Source organism: Bombina bombina, chromosome 6, assembly GCF_027579735.1.
Source record: "Bombina bombina isolate aBomBom1 chromosome 6, aBomBom1.pri, whole genome shotgun sequence".
Lineage (NCBI taxonomy): Eukaryota > Metazoa > Chordata > Amphibia > Anura > Bombinatoridae > Bombina > Bombina bombina.
The window spans coordinates 1,070,122,008-1,070,134,653 of NC_069504.1; positions in this window are offsets into that span (position 1 = coordinate 1,070,122,008).

Below are 12,646 nucleotides of genomic sequence, written 5' to 3' on the forward strand. Positions count from 1 at the left end.
ACATGGCCTCCTTGTTCACCTGATCTGAACCCCATTGAGAACCTGTGGTCCATCATCAAATGTGAGATTTACAAGGAGGGAAAACAGTACACCTCTCTGAACAGTGTCTGGGAGGCTGTGGTTGCTGCTGCACGCAATGTTCATGGTGAACAGATCAAAACACTGACAGAATCCATGGATGGCAGGCTTTTGAGTGTCCTTGCAAAGAAAGGTGGCTAAATTGGTCACTGATTTGTTTTTGTTTTGTTTTTGAATGTCAGAAATGTATATTTGTGAATGTTGAGATGTTATATTGGTTTCACTGGTAAAAATAAATAATTGAAATGAGTATATATTTCTTTTTTGTTAAGTTGCCTAATAATTATGCACAGTAATAGTCACCTGCACACACAGATATCCCCCTAAAATAGCTATAACTAAAAGCAAACTAAAAACTACTTCCAAAACTATTCAGCTTTGATATTAATGAGTTTTTTGGGTTCATTGAGAACATGGTTGTTGTTCAATAATAAAATTAATCCTCAAAAATACAACTTCCCTAATAATTCTGCACTCCCTGTATATATACTGTGTGTGTGTACATATATGTATACTGTGTGTGTGTATATATATATACTGTGTGTGTGTATATGTATATATATATATATATATATATATATATATATATATACTGTGTGACTGTGTGTGTGTGTGTGTGTATATATATATATATATATATATATATACTGTGTGTGTGTGTGTATATATATATATATATATATATATATATATATATATATATATATATATATATATATATATATTAGTGGACTGGCTGAAATGAGTGCATGTTAGTGTTAATGTTACTGTGTATCAGTGAGTTGTAAACTCTGTGAACATTTAACAATTAACTTGAGGAACCAATGGTGTGAAGCTGGCCCTGGTGATACCTACTTTACCATGTAATCTGGACTTTGTAAGCCATTAAGTGGAGTAGAGATTGATTAAATCTCAATCTCCGTTCTTTAATCTGAGCATGTGATGCTTACTCATAGTCAATTAGCAATATATTACACCATTGTTAGGCAGATGCAGTGCATTTAGATCTCATATGCATAGACAGATTTAACAATTTCTGCTAGTCAGGTATTCGTAGGTGTTTGCTTTTTTAGGGATACTCCTTTACCATTAAAATGACTTGCTCTGGAACTTTCCCAGATCATCTGAATATTACTACATACAGTTATGGTTCCATGGGAATTACAGCTCTGTATTAGTCACAAGTAATGTAAAGATTCCATTTGACCTGTTTTTATTGTTACTTTTAGTATTGTGTCTATTTCTATAAGGCCCACTTATCAAGCTGTAAACTGTGCTGCATTCGACGACACCAATACGCTCGCCTAACATCGCCTAATATTGCGGCTGCGGACCTGAATACGCTGTCCTTATTTATTAAAAAAGCTGTCAGAAAGCCATGCACCCAGTACGGCGGCGATGAGAAGCGGACTGTTGTTAACTAACAGTCATCGATCTCGCTGCTATTTGGCTTTTTCCCAACTTTATTTATACCCTGTCACTAAACACCGCCACTATACTAAACTGTTTAACTCCTATCCCGCTGCTCCCGGACCCTGCCACAACTAAATAAAGTTATTAACCCCCATCCCGCTGCTCCCGGAGCTCACCACAACTCTAATGAAGTTATTAACTCCTATCCCACTGCTCCCAGAGCCCACTGCAACTAAATAAATGTATTAACCCCTATTCCGCCGCTCCCAGAGCTCACCACAACTCTAATAAAGTTATTAACCCCTATTCCGCCGCTCCCAGAGCCCACCGTAACTACATAAACATATTAACCCCTAAACCCGTGGCCTCCTACATCACTACCATTTACTAAACCTATTAACCCCTAAACCCCTGGCCTACCACATCACTACCACTTACCAAACCTATTAACCCCTAAACCGCCAGCCCCCCCACATTGCCATAAACTAAATTAATCTATTAACCCCTTAACCTAACAACCCACTAACTTTACATTAAATATTAACTCATCCCTATCTTATAATAAATTTAAACTTACCTTTAGAATAAAATAAACTATATTAAACTATTAATTAACCTACCCTAACTATTATACTAAAAATACATTAAACTATATTAAACTATTAATTAACCTACCATAACTATTATACTAAAATTACATTAACTATATTACATATTTAAAAACCTAACCCTACTCAAATTATTTAAATCTACAATAAAGAATGACTAAATTACACAAAATAAAAAACACTAATAAAAAAATAATTATCATATATTTAAACTAATTACACCTAATCTAATAGCCCTATCAAAATAAAAAAGCCCCCCCCCCCCCCGCAAATAAAAAAAAACCTAGCCTTCAATAAACTACCAATAGCCCTTAAAAGGGCCTTTTGTGGGGCATTGCCCCAAAGAAATCAGCTATTTTACCTGTAAATAAAAATACAAATACCCCCCCCAACAGTAAAACCCACCACCCACACAACCAAACCCCCCAAATAAAAAGACTATCTACAAAACCTAAGCTCCCCATTGCCATGAAAAGGGCATTTGGGTGGGCATTGCCCTTGAAAGGGCATTTAGCTCTTTTTCAGCATAAAGTCCCTAACCTAAAATTAAAACCCACACAGAGAGAAGCACACTCACAGGAACGAACAACTGGCTCAATACTATTGTTAGCCTGTTCTATGGTGATTTACCACCTGGGTGCAGCTTCTTTTAGCCCAGTAATGCTTTTCACAGAAAAGAACTTTCCTGTAGTATATCAGTATGATCCCGCCTATTACGGTCAGTCCAGCGCCAAAATACCAGGCAATTACTCTCTGAACAAGGAACACAGCAACCCCAGACGATCATTTCGGCCTTCATTGGGCCTCGTCAGTGAGGTGTAGCCATATTCCTCTAAGCACACTGAGCAAGGAGTCCACGTCTGGCTTCCCCTTTTTCCCATAGGGAGACTAAATACACACAGAGAGAAGCACACTCACAGGAACGAACAACTGGCTCAATACTATTGTTAGCCTGTTCTATGGTGATTTACCACCTGGGTGCAGCTTCTTTTAGCCCAGTAATGCTTTTCACAGAAAAGAACTTTCCTGTAGTATATCAGTCTGATCCCGCCTATTGCGTTCAGTCCAGCGCCGAAATACCAATCAATTCCTCTCTGAACAAGAAACACAGCAACCCCAGACAATCATTTCGGCCTTCATTGGGCCTCGTCAGTGAGGTGCAGCCAAATTAAAACCCACCCAATAAACCCTTAAAAAAACACTAACCCCGAAGATCCACTTACAGTTTTTGAAGACCCGACATCCATCCTCAACGAAGCAGCAGAAGTCCTCAGCGAAGCCGGCAGAAGTCGTCATCCAAGTGGGCTGAAGTCTTCATCCAACCGGGCAGAAGTCTTGATCCAGACGTTATCTTCAATCTTCACCCATCCGGCGCAGAGCGGCTCCATCTTCAAGGCATCCGGCGTGGACCATCCTCTTCTTCTGATGGCTCTTCTCAAATGAAGGTTCCTTTAACCCCTTAATGACCGGACCATTTTTAAATTTTCTTACCCTTAATGACAATGGCTATTTTTACATTTCTGCACTGTTTGCGTTTAGCTGTAATTTTCCTCTTACTCGTTTACTGTACCCACACATATTATATACCGTTTTTCTCGTCATTAAATGGACTTTCTAAAGATACCATTATTTTCATCATATCTTATAATTTACTAAAAAAAAATGATAAAATATGAGGAAAAAATGGAAAAAAACACACTTTTTCTAACTTTGACCCCCAAAATCTGTTACACATCTACAATCACCAAAAAACACCCATGCTAAATAGTTTTTAAATTTTGTCCTGAGTTTAGAAATACCCAATGTTTACATGTTCTTAGCTTTTTTTGCAATTTATAGGGCAATAAACACAAGTAGCACTTTGCTATTTCCAAACCACTTTTTTTCAAAATTAGCGCTAGTTACATTGGGACACTGATATCTGTCAGGAATATCTGAATATCCCTTGACATGTATATATTTTGTTTTAGAAGACATCCCAAAGTATTGATCTAGGCCCATTTTGGTATATTTCATGCCACCATTTCACCGCCAAATGCGATTTAAAAAAAAAAAAAAAAAAAAAAAAGTTCACTTTTTCACAAATTTTGTCACAAACTTTAGGTTTCCCACTGAAATTATTTACAAACAGCTTCTGCAATTATGGCACAAATGGTTGTAAATGCTTCTCTGGGATCCCCTTTTTCAGAAATAACAGACTTATATGGCTTTGTGGTTGCTTTTTGGTAATTAGAAGGCCGCTAAATGCCACTGCGCACCCCACATGTTTTATGCCCAGGAGTGAAGGGGTTAATTAGGGAGCTTGTAGGGAGCTTGTAGGGTTAATTTTAGCTTTAGTGTAGTGTAGTAGACAACCCCAAGTATTGATCTAGGCCCATTTTGGTATATTTTATGCCACCATTTCACCGCCAAATGCGAGCAAATAAAAAAAAAACTTTACATTTTTCACAATTTTAGGTTTCTCACTGAAATTATTTACAAACAGCTTGTGCAATTATGGCAGAAATTGTTGTAAAAGCTTCTCTGGGATCCCCTTTGTTCAGAAATAGCAGATTTATATGGCTTTGGCGTTGCTTTTTGGTAATTAGAAGGCCGATAAATGATGCTGCGCACCACACGTGAATTATGCCCAGCAGTGAAGGGGTTAAATTAGGTAGCTTGTAGGGAGCTTGCAGGGTTAATTTTAGAGATCAGCCTCCCACCTGACACATCCCACCCCCTGATCCCTCCCAAACAGCTCTCTTCCCTCCCCCACCCCACAATTGTTACCGCCATCTTAAGTACTGGCAGAAAGTCTGCCAGTACTAAATAAAAGAGTTTTTTTTTTTTAAATAAAAATTATAAAATATTTTAGTTGTGATGGACCCCTGCCTTAGCACCAACCTCCCTGATCCCCCTCTCCAGCTCTCTAACCCTCTCCCCTACCTAATTACCGCCATCTTGGGTACTGGCAGCTGTCTGCCAGTACCCAGTTTGGCCCCACAAACCAAACTTATTTTAATTGTATTTATAACTGTTATTTGTGTTTAATTATTTCTGTAGTGTAGCAGCCCCCCCACAATACCCCCACCCCCTCCGCCTCACAGATCCTTTTAAATATAAAAAAAATAAAATAACTTTTTTTCCCCTTACTTTTTCATTGGTGTCAGTGTGGCTAATGTGCGCATGTGCACGTGCACGTGCACGCGCGCCCACGTGCACGCACGCGCACACGCTCCCTCCTCCCACCGGTCAGAGGCACCATCGGCACCATCACTACCGGTGCAGAGAGGGCCACAGAGTGGCTCTCTCTGCATAGGAGTCTTGTAAAGGGGTATTGCAGGATGCCTCCATATCGAGGCATCACTGCAATACCCTCAGAGCTGCTGGAAGTGATTGTGATCACTTCCAGCACTCTGTTAGACAACTGACGTACCAGGTACGTCCATTGTCATTAACTGATTGTTAATGCATGACGTACCTGGTACGTCAGTTGTCATTAAGGGGTTAAGTGATGTCCAATGAAGGTTCCTTTAAGTGACGTCCAAGATGGCTGATAGAATTCTTGGGTAAAAAATTGATTGGAACAGCCAATAGAATGCAAGGTCAATCCTATTGGCTGATTGGAACAGCCAATAGAATTGAAGCTCAATCCTATTGGCTGATTGCATCAGCCAATAGGATTTTTTACCCTTTAATTCCGATTGGCTGAAGATGGAGCCACTCCACACCGGATGGATGAAAATAGAAGATGCCGGTTGGATGAAGACTTCGGCCTGCTTGGATGAAGACTTCTGCCGGCTTCGCTGAGGACTTCTGCCGCTTCATTGAGGATGGATGTCGGGTCTTCAAAAACTGTAAGTGGATCTTCGGGGGTTAGTGTTAGGTTTTTTAAGGGTTTATTGGGTGGGTTTTAATTTTAGGTTAGGGACTTTGGGCGGAAAAAGAGCTAAATGCCCTTTTAAGGGCAATGCCCATCCAAATGCCCTTTTTAAGGCAATGGGGAGCTTAGGTTTTTAGATAGTCTTTTTATTTGGGGGGTTTGGTTGTGTGGGTGGTGGGTTTTACTGTTGGGGGGTATTTGTATTTTTATTTACAGGTAAATGAGCTGATTTCTTTGGGGCAATTTCCCCACAAAAGGCAATTTTAAGGGCTATTGGTAGTTTATTGTAGGCTAGGGTTTTTTTTATTTTGGGGGGGCTTTTTTATTTTCATAGGGCTATTAGATTATGTGTAATTAGTTTAAATATTTGATCATTTATTTTTTATTTTGTGTAACTTAGTGTTTTTTATTGTTTGTAACTTAGTTGTTATTTATTTTGTGTAATTTAGTTATTATTTATTTTTTGTAACTTAGTTGTTATTTATTTTGTGTAATTTAGTTATTATTTATTTTTTGTAACTTAGTTGTTATTTATTTTGTGTAATTTAGTTATTATTTATTTTTTGTAACTTAGTTGTTATTTTTTTGTAACTTAGTAATTCTTTATTGTAGATTTAAATAACTTGAATAGGGTTAGGTTTTTAAATAAGTAATATAGTTAATTTAATTGCTAGTTTAATGTAATTTTAGTATAATAGTAAGGGTAGGTTAATTAGTAGTTTAATATGGTTTAATGTAATTTTAGTATAATAGTCAGGGTTGGTTGATTAATAGTTTAATATAGTTTAATGTATTTTTAGAATAATAGAAAGGGTAGGTTAATTAATAGTTTAATATAGTTTATTTTAATTCTAAAGGTAAGTTTAAATTTATTATAAGTTAGGGATGAGTTAATATTTAATGTAAAGTTAGCGGGTTGTTAGGTTAAGGGGTTAATAGCTTCATTTAGTTTATGGCGATGTTGGGGGCTGGCGGTTTAGGGGTTAATATGTTTAGTAACTAGTAGTGATGTGGGAGGCCAGGGGTTTAGGGGTTAATACATTTATTTAGGATGCGGCGGGGTCCGGGAGCGGCGGGATAGGGGTTAATAACATTATGTAGGTGGCGGCGATGTCGGGGCGGCAGATTAGAGGTGTTTAGACTTAGGGCTTATGTTAGGTGTAAACATAACTTTTATTCTACTATAGAAAACAATGGGATATCGGGCAGCATCGAACATGAGCTTTCGCTGCTTTCAGACTCCCATTGATTCCTATGGCATCCGCGGCCTACAGGTTGGCAGATTGAAAAGCAGGTACGCTGGGCCGGAATAGTGGCGAGTGTACCTGTTAGGAGTTTGATAACTAGCAAAAGTTGTCAGATAGTGCTAAATTTGTATTCGGAACATCTGTAATGACGTAAGCATCGATCTGTGTCAGATTGAGACCAGCGGATCGTATGTTACGTCACAAATTTCAACTTTTGCTGGTCTGTAGGCTTTGATAATAGGGCGAATCAGGCTCGCCACAATTATGCTGCAGAATTCCAGCGTATTTGCGGTTGACGGCTTGATAAATAGGCCTCTATCTCTCTTTCTTACTAACACAAATCTAGCCTGTTATTGCGCTCCACTTGTAATCTAGCCCTACATTGTGCTCCACTTGTAATCTAGACAGATGTTGTCTCCTCTTGTAATCTATCCCTATGTTTAGCTCAATTTGTAATCTAGCCTGATGTTGTGGTCCATTTGCAATCTAGCCCAGTGTTGGGCTCCACTTGTATTCTAGCCAGATGTGATCTAGCCCTACATTGTGCTCCACTTGTAATCTAGACAGATGTTGCTTTCCTTTTGTAATATTTCCCTATGTTTATCTCCATTTCTAATCTAGCCAGAAGTTTTGCTCTTCTTGTAATCTAGCCTCATGTTGGGCTCCACTTGTAATCTAGCCCCATGTTGGTCTCCACTTGTAATCTAGCCAAATGTTGTGCTCTTCTTGTAATCTATCCCTATGTTTATCTTAATTTGTAATCTAACCTGATGTTGTGCTCTTCTTGTAATCTATCCCTATGTTAGCTCAATTTGTAATCTAACCTGATGTTGTGCTCCCCTTATAACCTAGCCCCATGTTGGGCTCCACTTGTAATCTAGCCCCATGTTGGGCTCCACTTGTAATCTATCCTAAAGTTGTGCTTCACTTGTAATTTAGCCCCATGTTGAGCTTCACTTGTAATCTAGCCCCATGTTGGGCTCCACTTGTAATCTATCCTAAAGTTGTGCTTCACTTGTAATTTAACCCCATGTTGGGCTCCACTTGTAATCTAGCCTGATATTGTGCTCCACTTGTAATCTAGCCTGATGTTATGCTCAATTTCTAATCTAGCCCCATGTTGGGCTCCACTTGTAATCTATCCTAAAGTTGTGCTTCACTTGTAATTTAGCCCCATGTTGGGCTTCACTTGTAATCTAGCCCCATGTTGGGCTCCACTTGTAATCTATCCTAAAGTTGTGCTTCACTTGTAATTTAACCCCATGTTGGGCTCCACTTGTAATCTAGCCTGATATTGTGCTCCACTTGTAATCTAGCCTGATGTTATGCTCAGCTTCTAGTCTAGCCCAATGTTGGGCTCCACTTGTAATCTAGCCTGATGTTGTGCTCCACTTGTAATCTAGCCCCATGTTGGGCTCCACTTGTAATCTAGCATGATGTTATGCTCCACTTGTAATCTAGCCCAATTTTGGGCTACACTTGTAATCTAGCCCTAGGTTGCGCTCAACTTGTAATCAGATGTTACACTCCACTTGTAATGTAGCCCTATGCTGTGCTCCTCTAGCCAGATGTGCTTCACATGTAATCTATGTTGGGCTCCTCTAGCCAGATGTGCTTCACATGTAATCTATGTTGGGCTCCTCTAGCCAGATGTGCTTCACATGTAATCTATGTTGGGCTCCTCTAGCCAGATGTGCTTCACATGTAATCTATGTTGGGCTCCTCTAGCCAAATGTGCTTGATGTGTAATCTATGTTGTGCTTAAAATTTAATATAGCCAGATATTGCTTTCCTCTTGTAATGTAGCCAGATGTCGCGTAATTATATCCTTTTTGAGGGTAAATATCTCCAGAGATGTGGGACAGCTATGGGTGCCAAGTTTGCCCCCTCCTATGCCAACCTTTTTATGGGTTGGGGGTAGTTGTTCCATATCTTTGGAGATGGTAACCCCTATAGAGAACGAATTAGATTCTTCACACACTTTATTGATGATTTGTTGATTGTGTGGGAAGGAGATGAAATATCAGCAAATATATTTGTGGAAGAACTAAACAGAAATAGTGTGGGCATTAGTTTCACATATCACTATGAGAAGAAGAGTATAGAATTCCTAGACATCAAACTATCAGGAATAGTAGGAGAAGGGGTTAAAAGTAGAATCTACAGAAAGCCCATCTCAGGGAACACAGTACTTCACGCAAAGAGTTGTCATCCCAGAGGGGTCTTTAAGGCAATAGCAAAAGGGCAGTTTGTCCGGTTAAGACAAAATTGCACAAGGGTCGAAAAATAAAATATACAAGCAAAAGACCTAGAAGTAAGACTGAAATCAAGAGGCTATTGAGACTTTATGGTTTAGAATATGAACAAGCAGGTACAGGGTGTAAAAAGGGAAGATTTACTAAAAAAAACTCAGAAAAGAAACTAGGAACCAGGAATTTCAAAGGTATAAGCTTTGTGAAAGACTACAGTGACCAGTACCATTCAGTTTGTAATAATGTAAGAAATCATCTCCCCTTAATAAGTGCAGATGATCTTTTGGTGAATACTAAAAGGGAGGGGTGTAGATTTTCTTATAGAAACTGCCACCTGTGGAGAAAAAGACTAGCTTATGGCTCTTATGTAAAAGTGTATACCCTTGCAGCAACCATTCTTGTAAGGCGTGTGAATTTTTGACACCTGAAAATCAATTTATGACAGTCCTTTGAACACAGAGAATGCCAAAACTGTAGATCGACATATTGCATCTACTTGCTCACTTGTCCGGAATGCAGTGTCCAATACGTAGGGTTAACAACTCGAGAAGTAAGAACCCTAATAAGGGAACAAATATCAAATCAGGTACCTTAACCACACCACTAATCAAACACTTTACAACAAAACATTCAAAGAAACCAGACTCCCTTAGATGGACAATTGTCCAGAGGGTAAGAGCATCAGAAATATTTTGGATGTTCAAATAACAAACCAGAACCCCAAAAGGCCTTAACTCAGAGTATGATGGGATTCATGTTTGGCAATGAAACATAAAAATAGATTAAGTGCTCGTAAGAGTACGAAACCAGTAATATTTTTTGATGGATTAACCCCCCTCTGTGAATTGTTGTTTTTAAGAAGACACAATAAAATGTTTTTGTTTTAAGATTTGGCATTTGCTGACCCATTTCTGCTATAAAAATTGATCGACCAATATTAGTTAATTAAACAAATAATCAATGAGTTGACAGGGTGTAGGTATCAGCCTGGAAATATTGGAGTAAAAACCTAGAAGTTAGGGCACAGTGATGAAAAGTAATAGGATAATTGAGCGATAAATCCTTAAAGATATCTAGCCTAAGTAGCTCCTCTTAAGACTATAGAGGTGTGGTGCATGGGTCATGCAGCTTTGACTAATGCGATTAGCTGAAACGCGTCAGATGACCCATGATGCTGTCGGGCACCTATGTGTGCTACCTGTAAATACTATGCTGCTGTGATATTTTAACGTGTTTTGGAATAAAGGATCCCCGGGTACGTTTCAATTACTCCACTTGTAATCTAGCCAGATGTTCTGCTCCTCTTGTAATCTAGCCAGATGTTCTGCTCCTCTTGTAATCTAGTCAGGTGTTCTGCTCCTCTTGTAATCTAGTCAGATGTTCTACTCCTCTTGTAATCTAGTCAGGTGTTCTGCTCATCTTGTAATCTAGTCAGATGTTCTGCTCCTCTTGTAATCTAGTCAGGTGTTCTGCTCCTCTTGTAATCTAGTCAGATGTTCTGCTCCTCTTGTCATCTAGTCAGATGTTCTGCTCCTCTTGTAATCTAGACAGCTGTTCTGCTCCTCTTGTAATCTAGTCAGATCATGTTCTGAACCTCTTGTAATCTAGTCAGATGTTCTGCCCCTCTTGTAATCTAGTCAGATGTTCTGCTCCTCTTGTAATCTAGTCAGGTGTTCTGCTCCTCTTGTAATCTAGTCAGATGTTCTGCTCCTCTTGTAATCTAGTCAGATGTTCTGCCCCTCTTGTAATCTAGTCAGATGTCCTGCCCCTCTTGTAATCTAGCCAGATGTTCAGCTCCTCTTGTAATCTAGTCAGATGTTCTGCTCCTCTTGTAATCTAGTCAGGTGTTAACCTCATTCCCTACCTTAGTGTGGGAGTGAAAGTATATCACTCACATCCGGTCTCTCGCCATGGAAGTGTGGCCGAATTCCGTGGTCGAGCTCCAGAGTTTTTGGGTCCTCTATTTACACCTAAGGGACATTAGTTGCCTGATTTGCTGAGATTGATATTGGAAATTTCCCTCACTGCCTCGACTATATTCTTTATAACCTCCTCAGTTTGCTACTAACAAGGCCTCATTTGCCTAGTCTGCGACTATATTCTTTATAACCTCCTCAGTTTGCTACTAACAAGGCCTCATTTGTCTAGTCTGCGACTATATTCTTTATAACCTCCTCAGTTTGCTACTAACAAGGCCTCATTTGCCTAGTCTGCGTCTATATCTCCCTCAGTTTGCTACTAACAAGGCCTCATTTGCATGATATGTCATTTTATGATTCACACTCTTTCTATTTTATTTCAAGAAGCCCATACGGGTTCTAGCCTGGCCATTTAATTATTTATAGGTATTGAACCTCGTTTTACAAGGAGGGACACTTCATGCTCAGAACTGTGCTGTTTAGTGTTTAATATAGGATAATATAAACATTATTGTTGGATAACTCCTGTTATGCCCCTTTATGTATGAAATTATTTATATAAAAAGTCTGTAAGTGATTACTAGACACGTATGCCTTTTATTAGATTCCTGTATTTAACTTTTTGCAATCCATACTTATTTAATCAAATAATTTGATATTTAACCAAGCACTTTTATTAGTATAGAATACCGTTTACTGCATTACAAGGTGTATAACTAATTTATTGATGTACTTACTGGTTTTGTAGAAACAAGTTTTCGTTGTCTTTTATATACGCCTAGAATACAAGTGGAGTGCAAAATTGTGCTTTCACAACCCCAATATTTGCTTTTCACTCAGTAATACCAGCACACCCAGATGTGCGCTGGTATTACAAGTTAAGCACAATGCCAATACGACCTTGCGTTCGCATTACCTGGAATCCTTGCACACACAAGAGCGTGGTTCCTTAGGCTACAATATTTAAAGTACATCCCCTTACTTTAACCCCATTATAACTGCTTTTAGCAGTTTTCTTTTTTGTTTATTTTTTTCAAAAAAATAAAGATGCATATTTTTTTTAATAAAAGGAACTTTATTTTTGGGGCAATTGGGGCACATTTTTTAAATTATCACAGGAACATTAACCAGCGTCTTGTAATGGCTGGTTATTTAACGTGCACCCATAAACGAACAAGTTTGCCCCTTTATGGGCGTACGTTAAAATAGTGCTCCACTTGTAATCTACCCCATAATAGGCTATACGATTTTCAGCTGTTAATAGTCA